This window comes from Trachypithecus francoisi, unplaced genomic scaffold, assembly GCF_009764315.1.
Source record: "Trachypithecus francoisi isolate TF-2019V2 unplaced genomic scaffold, Tfra_2.0 Lachesis_group0, whole genome shotgun sequence".
NCBI lineage: Eukaryota > Metazoa > Chordata > Mammalia > Primates > Cercopithecidae > Trachypithecus > Trachypithecus francoisi.
The window spans coordinates 169,885,026-169,900,701 of NW_022681453.1; the positions used below are offsets into that span (position 1 = coordinate 169,885,026).

Below are 15,676 nucleotides of genomic sequence, written 5' to 3' on the forward strand. Positions count from 1 at the left end.
AATAAGATGTCTACTTTCACCACTTCCAGTCAACATGGAAGTCCTAGTCAGAGTATTCAGACAAGAGAAAGAAATGAAAGGCATTCATATTGGAAAAGAGGAAGTCAAATTGTTCCACTTCGAACACAAACAAATGGAAGAACATTCCATGCTCATGGACAGGAAGAATCAATATTGTGAAAATGGCCATACTGCCCAAGGTAATTTATAGATTCAATGCCATCCCCATCAAGCTACCAATGACTTTCTTCACAGAATTGGAAAAAACTGCTTTAAAGTTCATATGGAACCAAAAAAGAGCTCGCATTGCCAAGACAATCCTAAGCCAAAAGAACAAAGCTGGCGGGAATCACGCTACCTGACTTCAAACTCTACTACAAGGCTACAGTAACCAAAACAGCATGGTACTGGTACCAAAACAGAGATACAGACCAATGGAACAGAAGAAAGCCCTCAGAAATAATACCACACATCTACAACCATCTGATCTTTGACAAACCTGACAAAAACAAGAAATGGGGAAAGGATTCCCTATTTAATAAATGGTGCAGGAAAACTGGCTAGACATATGTAGAAAGCTGAAACTGGATCCCTTCCTTACCCTTACACAAAAATTAATTCAAGATGGACTAAAGACTTAAATGTTAGACCTAAAACCATAAAAACCCTAGAAGAAAGCCTAAGCAATACCATTCAGGACATAGGCATGGGCAAGAACTTCATGACTAAAACACCAAAAGCAATGGCAACAAAAGCCAAAATTGATAAATGGGATCTAATTAAACTACAGAACTTCTGCACAGCAAAAGAAACTACCATGAGAGTGAACAGGCAACCTACAGAATGGGACAGAATTTTTACAATCTATCCTTCTGACAAAGGGCTAATATCCAGAATCTACAAAGAACTTAAACAAATTTACAAGAAAAAATCAAGCAACTACATCAAAAAGTGGGGGAAGGATATGAACAGACACTTCTCAAAAGAAGACATTTATGTAGCCAACAGACACAAGAAAAAATGCTCATCATCACTGGCCATCAGAGAAATGCAAATCAAAACCACAATGAGATACCATCTCACACCAGTTAGAATGGCGATCATTAAAAAGTCAGGAAACAACAGGTGCTGGAGAGGATGTGGAGAAATAGGAACACTTTTATACCGTTGGTGGGACTATAAACTAGTTCAACCATTGTGGAAGACAGTGTGGCGATTCCTCAAGGATCTAGAACTAGAAATACCATTTGACCCAGTTATCCCATTACTGAGTATATACACAAAGGATTATAAATCATGCTGCTATAAAGACACATGCACGCTTATGTTTATTGTGGCACTACTCACAATAGCAAAGACTTGGAACCAACCCAAATGTCCATCTGTGACAGACTGGATTAAGAAAATGTGGTACATATACACCATGGAATACTGTGCAGGCATAAACAAGGATGAGTTCATGTCCTTTGACATGTGACATGGATGAAGCTGGAAACCATCATTCTGAGCAAACTATTGCAAGGACAGAAAACCAAACACCACGTGTTCTTACTCATAGGTGGGAATTGAACAATGAGAAGACTTGGACACAGGATGGGGAACATCCCACACCGGGGCCTGTTGTGGGGTGGGGAGAGGGGGGAGGGATAGCATTAGGAGATATACCTAATGTAAATGATGAGTTAATAGGTGCAGCACACCAACATGGCACATGTATACATATGAAACAAATCTGCATGTTGTGCACATGTACCCTAGAACTTAAAGTATAATAAATAAATAAATAAAATTGTTCCTCTTTGCAGACATGACCTTGCATTTAGAAAAACAAAAGATTCCATTAAAAAACTTGTAGAGGTAACAAATTCAGTCAAGTTGCAAGATGCAAAATCAATATACAAAAATCAGCTGCATTACTTTGTATATATATATTTTATTATTTTTTTTTTTAGACAGTCACCAGGCTGGAGTGCAGTGGCACAATCTCAGCTCCCTGCAACTGCTACCTCCTGGATTCAAGTGATTCTACTACCTCAGCCTCCCCAGTAGCTGGGATTACAGGTGCACACCACCAATTGCAGCTAATTATTTTTGTATTTTTAGTAGAGACAGGGTTTCACCATGTTGGCCAGGATGGTCTCGATCTCTTGACCCCATGATCCGTCCGCCTCGGCCTCCCAAAGTGCTGGGATTACAGGCGTGAGCCACCGTGCCCAGCCAATCAGCTGCATTTCTATATTCCAAGAATGAAACAGCCAAAAAAAAAAAAAAGACAGCAATGTGATTTACAACAGATTCAAAAAATAAAATACCTAGGAATACATTTAACCAGAGATATGAAAGATCTCTGTAAGGTAAACTATAACACATTGATCAAAGAAATTGAAGAAGACACAAACAAATGAAAAGACCATCCCATGCTCATGGATCAGAAGGTTATCATTAAAATGACCATATTTCCCAAAGCAATCTACAGATTCAATTCAATTCCTATCAAAATACCAATGTCATTTTTCACATAAATAGAAAAAAAATCCTAAAGTTCATAGGAAACATTAAAAGTCAAAATAGCCAAAGCAATCCTGAGCAAAATGAACAAAGCTGAAGGCAGCACATTGCCTTACTTAAAAATATATTACAAGGCTGTAGTTACCAAAACAGTATGGTTACTGGTATAAAAATAGACACATAGACAGATAAAACATAATAGAGAACCCAGAAAAAAATGCACATATCACAGTCAACTGATTTTCTACAAAGGCACCAAGAACATACACTGGAGAAAGGACGACCTCTTCAACAAATGGTGCTAGGAAAATTGGATGCCTATATTCAGAAAAATGAAACTGGACTTCTATCTCTCCTCATCTATAAAAATCAACTCAAGATGGATTACATACTTAAATGTAAGACCTAAACTTATAAAACTACTAGAAGAAAACATAGAGAAAACAATTCAGAATATTAGTCTAGGCCAAGATTTTGTGGCTAAGACCTCAAAAGCACAGACGACTAAAACAAAAATAGGCTAACCGGACTATACTAAACTAAAAAGCTTCTGCACAGCAAAAGACACAATTAACAGAGTGAAGAGACAACCAGTTGACAGTTGAATGGGAGAAAATATTTGCAAATCATTCATCTGACAAGGAATTAATATCCAGAATATACAAAGAACTCAAACAATTAAACAATTTTTTAAAAATTCCATTAAAAAGTGAGCAGAATGAAGCCAGGCATGGTGGCTCACACTTTTAATCCCAGCACTTTGGGGAGCAGAGGTGGGTGAATCACTTGAGGTCAGGAGTTCAAGACGACCAGCCTGGCCAACATGGTGAAACCCCGTCTCTACTAAAACTACAAAATTAAGCCAGGCATGGTGGCACACACCTGTAATCCCAGTTACTTGGGAGGCTCAGGCAGGAGAAGCGCTTGAACCTGGGAGACAGAGGTTGTAATGAGCCGAGATTCTGCTACTGCATTCCAGCCTGGGTGACAGAGTGAGACTGTGTCTCAAAAAAAAAAAAAAAAGCGGGAAAGAACTTGAATAGACAATTCTCAAAAGAATACATACATGCAAATGGCCAACAGGTCTATGAAAAAATTATCAGCATCATTATTTATCAGGGAAATACAAATCAAAACTAAAGATTACATATCATCTTATCCTAGTTAAAATGGCTATTATTAAAAAGACAAAAAGCTAGCTGGATCCTGTGCCTGGCCAGCCCTGCCCGGCTTTCCCTCCGGCCCACCTGACTGCCATGCGTCTCTCCTCCTCCCCACTTCGTGGCTGGCAGCAACCCTCCAGCTTTGGCTCGGTGGACTAGGTCTCCCAGAGCAGCTGCTCAGGGCCGACCCACACCCCCAGGCCTGCCGACGTCTCCTCGGGGAGCCTCCCTGGCCCTGGCCAGACATTCGGCGCCCGGGAGACCCCTCAGGTCGTCAGCACCAAGGAGGCTAGCTGCTCAAATCTCCGTCAGCACCAAGGAGGCTAGGCTCCTCAAATCTGCCTGCGCTGGAGAGGGCCGTGGCTGGGTTGAGTAAGGAGCCATATGCCGGCCGGGCCTCCAGTGTCCGCAGCGCAGCCTTCACCAGGGAGCAGGTTCGCGCCTTGGAGGGCGTCTTCCGGCACCACCAGTACCTGCACCCTCTGGAGCGGAAGAGGCTGGCCAGGGAGATGCAACTCTCAGAGTTCCAGATAAAAACCTGGTTTCAAAATCGCCGGATGAAACACAAACGGCAAATGCAGGACTCCCAGCTAAACGGCCCCTTCTCGGGGTCTCTCCACGGGCCCCCTGCTTTCCACTCACCATCTTCTGGCCTTGCCAAGGGTCTGCAGCTGATGTGCCCTTGGGCACCCCTGCCTGGGCCGCAGGCTCTGATGCTGCCCTCTAGCTCCTTCTGGGGTCTCTGACGAATGGAACAAGAGGCCCTGGTTTCTTCGTGGGCTTCCTGCTGTGGGCAACCTCTGAGGTACCACCCCCCAGGAAGTGGCGTTCATACGCTGGGACAAACCCTGTCCACGGGGCCCTGGGGCCTGTGTGTTCTGCCAGAGACAGGGGATGCATTTGAGGAAGCGCCTCTGACTCCATGCCTCCCGCACACGCGATCTGTGCAGATCGCACCTGAAGCCTACCCGGAGGACTCAGTTGTTGTGTTTACATCGTGGTGGCACCAAAGGTTCAGGAGATTTCTGGAGAATATATTTGTTAAAGCCACCTCTTCACTAAAAAAAAAAAAAAAAAAAAAAAAAAAAAAAAAAGACAAAAGCAATAGATACTGGTGAAGTGTGGAGAAAAGGGAACTCATACACTGTTGGTAGGAATGTAAATTAGTAAAACTATTATGGAAAATATTATAGAGATTTATCAGAAAACTAAAAATACAGCTACCATATTCACCAGCAATCCCACTACTGAGGGTCTATCCAAAGGAATAGAAACCAGTGAATATATCAAAGGGATACCGGTACCAGCATGTTTATCACAGCTCTATTCTCAATGGTAAAGAAATGGGATCCATATAAATGGCCATCAATGAACAAATAGATAAAGAAAAAACGTAGTATACAATGGTGTACTATTTGGCTATAAAAAAGAATGTAATCGTGTATTTCAGCAACAAGGGTGGAAGGGGATATCAGTATTTTAAGTGAAATAACCCAGGCACACAAAGACAAATATTGCATGTCCTTAGTTGTGTGTGGGAGCTAAAAATGTTAATCATAAACACGAGAAGCTAAGAATGTTGGGTGGGTGAGTGGAGGATGAGAAGAGGTAGGTTAACAGATGCAAATACACAGTTAGATAAAAAGTATAAATCCTATCTCTCCACTGCAAAGTAGAGTGACTATAGTTAAGAAAACATATTGTATATTTCAGTGTTTCTAGAAGAGAGGATTTGAATCATTCTCAATGTACAGAATTAATAAATACTCAAAGTGATAGATGCCTCAAATCCTTGATTTGATGATTATACAGTCTATGCACATAACAAAATATCACATGTACTCCATAAGTAAAATATTATGTATAAATAAACATAAATAAATATGCATTTGGCACAGAGTGTGTTGCTGGGTATGTTTTATTTACCCTTCCTTCTCCTATCCAATATAGTATAGGGTACATTATAACTGCATGTTAACAAAGGATGTACAAATGGGTGGATGAAGAATGGACAGATGGAGAAACAAGACATTCAGTAATGTTATTTGTAATCTAAAATGTCAATTAATTTTCTAGGGTAAAAATTTTATGTCTTCTCAATTAGATTCCCTCATAAGCAATGTGTTTTATTAAATACAAATTACTATAAAAATTGTGTTACTGGAAAAGTTCTTGTTTCAGTCCACTTATTTTATACATTTGAAAAAGGAGATTAAACTCATACAATTTATTAAACAAATAAAAGAATTTTTAGCTTGAAATGGAGCATGATTAATGATTGCATCAGTGTAACAGGCATAAATTGGAAGTATTTCAGGCAAACTAGAATGACTAATCAGCCTATCTAAAAATGACCCATAACTTTCAATGGCACTAAGAATTGATGTTATGCATCTCTTTTTTTTCTTCTAATTGCACCTGTCTCTTTTCATACCTTATCCTTGGATTGTATTAATGGTCACATGCTATTTTTAAAAAGTACTAGAAATATTTGAGCTTCTTATGAGACTAGTCTGAAACTGGACCTCAAGTTTTTTATCTCATCCTGTTCTACTTCCTTTATCCCTTTCCCCCTGTGAGGACCCCTTCAGTAACAAAGAACTTTGCTGAGAAGCCCATTTTGGGCTCTGCTTCTAGAGGACCTAACCTAAGACAATGGGATTTGGTGTGGATAGCAAGGTATAGCATTTTTAGAAAAAATAGGAACAAAGATAGTTTTCAGAGCCCTGTTTTGCTTGCCTGCACCTCAAATTTCAACAGTAAAAGTGGTGGCTTTATGATGCTGGTTTCGTTCACAACTAGCAAAGTATTAAGATAGCAAATATCTCCTTAAAGGGAAGGGTACAAATTGAATGTGAGTTCTCTAGGAAGGGTGAGATAAGCCTGATGTTGTGGGTTGATTTGATTCTCCCAAAAACATATGTTGAAGTGTTACCTCTAGAAGAACCTGAGAATGTGGCTTTACTTGGAAATAGGGTGTTAGCAGATGTAATTAGTTAAGATGAGGTCACACTTGAGTAGGATGAATCCTAAATCCAATATGACTGGTGTCCTTATAAGAAAAAGAGAAGAGACAAACACGCAGAGAAATGAAAGACGTGAAGACACGTAGGAAACAAGCCCAATGAATGACAAAGGCTGAGACTGGAGTGCATATCTACAAGCCACAGAATGCCAAGGATTGCCAGCAACCACCAGAGGAGTGAGACATGGAACAGTCTTCCTCTGACCCCCTAAGAAACAACCAATCCTGCTAAGACTTTGATTTTTGGCTTCCCACCTCTAGAACCATGAGAGACTACATTTTTTGTTGTTTCGAGCCAACAAAGTTTATGGTAATTTGTTTCAGAAGCCCAAGGAAACTAATATACCTAAGTATACAATGGCAGTGAGTTAGCATAAAATAGGCTTTCCTAAATAAATCTGGCAGAGCCATATCTGTACCAAGCATCCCTGGCAACTCTGGCCCTGTCTCTCCTACCTCTCACCTAAAAGGAATCCAGAGGAAAAGAAACAGTGGCCAAAATAGACTTTGTTTTGCTTCCCTTAGGTTCTGCATCTTTGACTAAATAACTCACAAACTTGCAGAGGTTATGATTGTCTTTTCCATCATAACCCAACCCACCTGAAATGCTCTGACACTCTAGAAAATAATTCTAATTAATGAATAAAACATGGTAAACTGATAATTAGCTTTTGAAGGTGAAGGTGAGCTCTTTAACAGGAGGGTAATTCGGTAATGTTCTAATTGTTTTCCCCAGAATCAGACCTTACCTGACACTTCATTTTTGCTTTGGCATAACAATTCCCAGCCTATGTTTAGAAAGATCATGTACAATTTCTTAGGACTTGGCTAGAAATTATTCATAATGCCTGGATTACACACTTTGAGAAATGTGAAGTTGTATGTTATTCAAGCTTCCATATCCAGCTGTGGCAAGGGCTTTCTGGCTTGGAATACCGAACGGAAACTTATGAACAGCCCTATTTTTTATTTCTAAGCAAAACAATATGAAAGAGACCTTTGCTATTAGATAATTAGTGATTTCAAAAGTATAGATGCTAATATCAACGTTAATTGAGTCAGTTTATTGATTGCATAGGCAGATGAAAAGGATAGATATTTAGCATGCGATGGATAATTCTACATTTTAAATGCTGTTCCTAAATGTGGGGGGAAATTGGGGTTATTTTGAAAGTTGATAAAATACTTTTGTATGGATCTTTTTCAAACTGATACTCTGACAGGTTACGTGTATTTGGGGGAGAGTGTCAGTGGCAAGCTAAAAATCAGAGTGTATTTAGCAAATGTATATTCAGAAACAATATTTCTGAATTTTCTTCATCTAACTTCAAAAGGGAATGAAATAGGTAAGGACTTGTTTTCACATGAAAAATGTTTGATCTTTCTTCCTAAAGTCCAGTTTCTGCTATTAGCAGAAGCCAAACCTTCCTGTAGAGAAACACACACACACAAAATGACAGAATTTGTTTCTTGATATAGTCACCTACTGCATAAACCAAATCAAATATTTCCTAGGTGTCAACTGTAAGAAATCCCACACACACTCATTAATTTGTCACAGGCCATATTCTGGTAAAGAAAACCTTTATTGAAGGTGTCGTTTGTAAAAAAAAACAAAGTCTCCCCTTGTTGAAAATGCCTATCCAAAATAATGAAAAACGTTACAAGAGGAACCCATTGGGAAAGAAGGTAGATGGATGAAGACCCTGAAGATTAGTTAGTAAAAGAGTACATGGTGGCTAAGAACCTATAAGCCATGCTGGGGGTTGCAAACCAAACTGATTACAGGGACTGTCAAAAAGCAAAGACTAGGGCCTCCAAGTGTAGATTGTAGAAAGTTGTAAAATTCTGTTTAGTCCAAAGGGGCCAGTCACAGTTCATTTAGCTAGTCCTGCAGCTAATAAATGCCTAGTGGGAATTCAGTACCAGGGCTCTCAGATGTTTTTGTTTTAACTTTTCAAGAAAAATCAGAAATTCTCATTTTATTTTATTTTTGGAAGCAAATGTTTATTTTTCCCTTAGGCATATAATTCTTTCAGAGGCTTTAAAGTTTACTACTGTTTTCCCCACAAAGTCTGTTCATTAAGTTTCCTATTAGAGTTATGTTTGGGCATTTTAAGTTGTTTTTATAATGTTACATCATGTCTAACATTTTTTCTTCCACTTTTCCTTTTTCTTCCCCTCTTTTTAGTATTATTATTACTTCTTCTTTTTGCTAAGATATAAAGACATCAGCCTTAGAACACCAGTAGAGAAAGTTCCCGTCACTTGCTGATACATTACTTCTTTCCTAGTAAAATAAGTTTTGAACACACGAACTGGATTTCTTTTAGAAATAAGTTATTTCATCCATACATAGCTCCCCCCTGGGATGGAGAATTGGTATCAACACCAGAAACGTGTTTTGAACTAACGTAGAGGAAAGGGCTGGTTTTGTAAATAGATTAACCCGGTATTTGACCACATAGTAGTCAGGAAATTGGTGGAACCTATAATCTGTGGGGCTCTGGTGTCTGGAAAATTTCACAGGTGCAGATTGATGAGAGCATGTAGCGTTAGGCGGAATATTCAGTCCCACTTTCCATTTTATAATGCATACAAGGACAACAGTTGTGTTGCATCATTATTACGTCAAAAGGTCTAACTTTTATTATTCACCTATGTAAGATTCACATTGATTTAAATGTGGTTATGGTAATAAATGGTAGGCATAGAGAAATACCACTGATATCTTTCATGTTCGTCTCCTCTGAGTTGAAATATAATTAAACCTATCACTTTAGGAGCCTGATAAATTATTTCGACCTGTCAGAATAGACGGAAAAAAAATTAGCAATGATAATTTTCAATTTGGCAGCAAATATATACTGTATGGACAATATATTTTTTACAATAGTTTTCTCTGAATATTCATGTCTTTGTATTTCAATACGATACCATTTGTAGCCTTTCATTTTTGGTGTATTATTCATTGTATATTCAGAGAGTGTTAAAGAAAACCTTAATTGGTGCACATACTTTTCATCTCCTGTTGTTCTTGAACATGAATGAGAACTTACTGCAACACATTTGCTTTTCCATGTGTTGGTGTTAACATGTTTTTATGGGCTTATAGAATTTTAAATGTTGATAAATGATTTTTCCAAAGGTTCAAGGTTGGATCATCTCTACCCACCAGGCTTAATCAGTCTAGCAGTGTCTTTAGTAGGTGACAGAAAATAAATTATAGAAATTCTCATTTTAAAAACACTTTTTTCAAAGACATTTGGGAACTAATTAAAAATTTTTAAAAAATTCAGCCTTATGGAAACACGCACAACCATCTTGCAACCTCTTGTCTTCAATAAAATTTTATTTTAGCAAAGGCCAACCGCAAAGATTCAAAGTTATGGGTAATATTATTTTTCTGCCTTATATTTAACTGAAATGCTCTAAGTGGTCAGTTTAAGTATGAAAACGTTTACCTTGTTTAACAAGGGAGAAGGAAGGGATAATGGAACAAGCATCATTCAGAATTGAATGAAAATAAAATATTTTACTTTTTTTTCTTTAATCAACACATTACTTTTGATAAATAGTCATGGGACATGTGTTCTGTGAGTCACTACAATTCTTACTTGGCACTTGGAACAGTTGTGTTATATAGGTTAACGATAACTCTCAGAACAGGAGTATATTACAAACAAGTAGAGTAGAACATATAGAATACATAATTTGCTGTAATATTACTCTTCCTTAGAGCCTTCAAACTTACACCAAGATGAAAAAAATGTTTACCAAATTGAATACATTGTCTATGGATTATCTACAGAAGAGAGGAAAATAAGCAATCATTTTGATTCCACAAACCAAGTGAAGAATAAGGACATAAACAGACCAGTATCCTGACACCACTGGAAATGTTACATTTACCTGGACAATTTTGATGTTGTCAAAGAGAGAGGATAAGAGAATGGCTAAGGATGTTCCTAGAGCTGCTGAAGGAACCAGAGAGCTTTCATCACATAAAAATATCACTAGTGTCTTTCTTTTACTAAAACTGAAAAGTTCATCTTAAAGAATTCCTGAAAAAAATAAATATTAATTTGTTCACAGCTGCAAGTTTAACTTAGCACTGGACCACAGACAAGATGAGCTGTGCTATATTTTACATTTCTAAGTCAATAATATTGAAAGCAGCTTCATTTTATAGTGGGGGAAATTATTGGCATATGGGGGATTTTATTACATATCACGTAGGGTGAGAAATTGATGTTTGGGGAGATATTATCACACGACTTAGAAGACTGGCATAAAACAAACTATGTGAATTGCCTTAATTATTATTATTATTACTTTTTTCAAGAAAAAATAGTAGTTTACTGGTATACAAAGGGTAGTTCTTTGGGTTTTTAATGAAAACAAATATAACAATAACATATAGAATCATCGTTCAACTATCATAATATACAACACAATAAAATCCTATCTCAAGTTTCCAGGCCCACCTGGGGATATATAGAACCTCCGATGAAAGGTTTATTCAGTAAGATTTGACAAGATGTAAAAAGCAAGTTTATTTACTGAACACATGGGCCATTAAGGTGGCATAAATTAGCATTGTGAGTGTTTTGGCTTCTGGTACTCAAGTCAGACTTCCAGATGTACTGATAAAGATGGAACAGGCAAGTTTGATGCCAAAGTGGCATCACTGTGGCTGACCAATGATTCGGAATCTCACATCGGTGTGACTAGTGATTATAATTAAGTCAATGCTTTGCTCCCCGGCTTTGTTAGTTCTTGTAAAATCAAATTCACCATGTCAGCTCTACCTCCCTCCAATGCTTGTGGTAATGCTCTTTCAAATGAAGTATTCTTCTTAGTAGGTAAAACTTTTTATGATCCTTTGCCAAGAGATTGATATTAGATAAAAACCTGGTTATATTTTTTAAGTCATAAGAATATAAGAGGAGAAAAATCACATGAATATTTTTCCTTAAGTAATTTTTGCAGGGTCACAAACATGTAGAACAAGCCATAGTCTATTTTTAATTTCAAAATAGTGCTCATGTTTGCAAACATTAATGTCAAGTTTTCAAGAAGCTTGGTTGTCAAAAGAATAGTGCCTTCAATTTATAGTCACTAAATGCATGTGGATTAAGATATTTTTAGATCTCGAAACTAAAGTTCAAATTGGCTCATGTTAGTAAATAGACATACTTATCACTCAATTTATTTGATAGTGTCTGTTTGTAGTTTTATGGTGAAGAACAGCCATTTTAAAATAGCCAAACATCCAGTTTTTGTGAAAGCTGAATATTTCATCATACACTGGATAACATTAAATTTTCCCCAAATGACCGCTCTCAGGAGTCAATTTAAAATTTGTTGTAAAATTTCAGTGAATTAAACATTATTAGAAGAAATTATTGACTAAAGTTAGGAGACCTTAGTTGAAACTGATATAAGATTTTGGCTGATAAAATAAATGAAAGAAACTATGACTAAAAATATTCCCCAAAGAAACAATGTTCTTTGCATATAGCTCCATGTGCAGATTAAAAAATATATTTTTAAAAATACTCCAACCTTTTTTCAGGACAAAACAGAAAGTGAATATAGCTACAAGTGATATAGCTTTGGCATTAGGTCAGTTCCATCTTAAATATGTAGTCATATAAACCCTGTAACTATAAGTCACATTTTAAAACAATTTTATGAAATTTATAGAAATATGGCTTAGATTTTGGAGCTATTTTGAGTAGCAAATGACTTGCTTTTACTAAATTCAGCTTTTTTAAAAGCACATTTCTGTAATCAGTCATTATCCCTATTTTTATCAGAGAGAATCATCAAAATGTCAAGTGAATTGGCCCAGTTTCCTTGTAGATGATTGGTAGTGAAGCCAACAACTGTGCTCACTGTTCTGTGATGCTCAATCTTGTGCCCAGATCCCTTGGCCACAAGGCTTTTTCGCCAATATCCAGTACTTCCACACATTTTTCTATAATCCGTTTAAAAACCAGATGCCATCAAATGGAATTTTTCTTGACTATTTGATAAAAGTTAAACTTTCCAGGATCTCACGAACTTAATTTCTTTTTCATCTCTACTAATGTTAGCATAACATCACAAGAGACATAAAGCATCTCACGAAGGGTCTTTATCCAATATTAGTTGCCCCTAGCCCTAGGGTCCTATACTGAAATTATATAATATGTGTTAAGATGGGTTGACAAACGTCCAATAAAACCCACATCATTATTTTGGTTAACAAAATGTTCACTATAGCTTCAAAACTCTCTGACATCAATGTTTCTCAATAGATTTACGTTGAACCATCTTATTACTGAGAGACTTTAAAAATATTTGTTATACTGGCAAAAACACAATCTGGGTTTCCAATTAAGGTGCTCTCTGCTAATTTTCCATAGTCTTGTTATACCACGTCCTGCACACTACCTGGATTTGAGGAAGATTGTATAAGGGTTCAAATTCTATACTCAAAGTCAGTAGCTGATGTGAAATGATACAATTGTATTACCCAACTCAAACTGTTAGCATAATAGTCCTGCTAGAGTGTGTAATACCTTAACATTATATCTACTTCCCGGCCCCTCCAATGCACTAAAATGATTAAGATTCCCAAGTGTGAAATTGGAGTTCCTTTTCTTAAAGTAAAACCAACCTAATCATTGAAAATAAAATGATTTTACCATGACTTTGTATAAGAATGACAGGTACTAAGACTCATATTTTTATAATTCTTTATGTGTGTGTGTGTATATAAGCATTAACTTTAGAACTTGTCACTGTACTATTACTTATTTTTAATTATACTTCTTTGCTCACAAATCATTTTAGCCCTACTCTTTAAAAATTGCCTTTAGAGATGACCTGCCAGTCTGAAAATAACATGACCCCATTCTCTGCTGTCTTAGTTAACCAAACTCTAAGATACTCTACCTGATCATACATATTAATAATCAGATTTTACTTCATTTGACGAATACATTTCAGCAGTTTCTACAGTCAATTTAGCCACTAGGAAGGATGAGTTTCCATCACTGAGAAGAGGAAAGAGAAGACCCTCAAATTGAAGATAACGTTCAGTCCCTTGACATCTGAACATTGATGACTCAACCATAGAATTCTTTAAACTCTGTGATGATTCATGACCCACATGAACTTCTAATAAAATAACACATATAATATTTTTCCAGAGTAGAACCTGCCTTTTGTCACCATTCACATTCTGGTAAGCTCTAAGTCCATTCCTGGCAGTAACAACCTTTAGGCCACATGAGCATGACATGTCAACATATCCATCCTTCATTGGACACCCTGATACCACTCCCAAAAGCACTATCTAGACAATGGAGACCTACCACAGAAATGATCCATTTCACCTCCTGATAGTAGCCTCTCTAGTTACTGGAGCATATCGTACAAAAACACAAGAGATGTTCCAGAGATAAATCTCCCCATGTAGAAAAGAAAAAAATCAGCAAAAGTCAGGTAAAACTTTCACTGTTAGGACTCAGTTTAAATAATTCCTGTAACAATGATAAGAGTGCATAACTGATATACTTGTCTGTGGAAGAAATGGTCTTAATAAGGTGACCATTAGTTAAAATACATGCAAACTCAGGACAGAGTCAGTCTAAGACTGCTTAGACTAAGCAGTCAGGACCTCTTCCTATTGAGAGAAAGTGCAACAAAAGAAATAAGGATGATGCATTTAAATTGTTCCTTTCCACACCCCCACTGGCAGCTGGCTATTGACTTTTTCAGGGTTGGTTTTGTTCAGAATTTATCACATTCTTGACTGGGAAAATAGAAGTAGCATATCTTACATGATGTTAGCATAAGTGCAGTCATAATAAGTGAGTACTAAGTGAATTAGCAACTACTCCAGTATTAGTGGGTGAAATGTACATTCTGGTTGAGCATATGAATGACCTACAATGTGGTTTACACTCAGGATGGAAAGGAATACGGAATATTTTTCTGGACACATGCAAGTTTGTGAGTAGCTGTATTGGTCACTTGAATAAATAATTTTAATTCCTGAGAGGATAAAAGCAGTTCCCCTCTAGTGCTGATATATTAAACCAGCTTAGCTGTTAATCGCTGTCATCCATTTTACTGATGAAGAAATTAATGGCAAGGCATTAGTTGACTGTCGGTCAGGGACAAAGTCTACAATAGACCCTGGCTACTCTAAGGCTCCTCATTGCTTTCCCCACCACTTCATGCTGCTTTTGGGTGCACAAAGTTATTAATACAATGTCATCCATGCTTATGTGTAGAAAGGTAATTTTCCACATCAATTCGGATCTAAAGAAAGAGGCCTATATACCACTTCAGTTATCTTTTAGCTTTGTGATCTGATTTCTTCAGAACAATTGAAACATTACACTGGTACAAAGACAAAGATATTAATTTAAAATTTAATTGTAATAAGTGATATTTAATGCTCATGTCTACTATGTGTTGGTTTGTGTCTTAGAAACTCAAATAGGCAGAGCCACTTTGATTCTGCTGTCTTTTAATTTTTAGTCTTTTATTATTTCTTGCTCTTTTAATTTTCAAATACATATAAATATTCCTTTGCTAACTAGTTTCTTGGCAACAAAATATGTAGCACCTTTAGAAAAACAAAATTTCATCTCTGATGATAATGGCAGTGAATTACTGCAATAGATCAGAAGTCTAATCGTACCTAAAGATAGAAATCCTTTCAAATGAGGCAGGGGTGATATAAATTGCCAAAAGCCAAATATGTTTGCTTGTGTGAATAAAACAAGTACTCTTCAAAGTTTAGGTCCAGTGAGAGGAGCAATTTATCACGTGTAATCGCCTGTTTTCCCATAGGAGAAATACAGTACCTCCCCAATGACTGTTTCCCATTTCTCTGGATGATCTGGGGGAGGTGCAACAATGCCTTTTCCAGAGGCATTTGGCTTCTGCAATGCATTTATATTTGTTTCAAATGAAT

General features: G+C 37.0%; 1 pseudogene; it reads left to right on the forward strand.

Annotated features, from left to right (window-relative positions):
* The first annotated feature begins 3,764 nt into the window (after positions 1–3,764).
* On the forward strand, positions 3,765–11,443 carry LOC117078828 (annotated as a pseudogene).
* Positions 11,444–15,676: the final 4,233 nt, after the last annotated feature.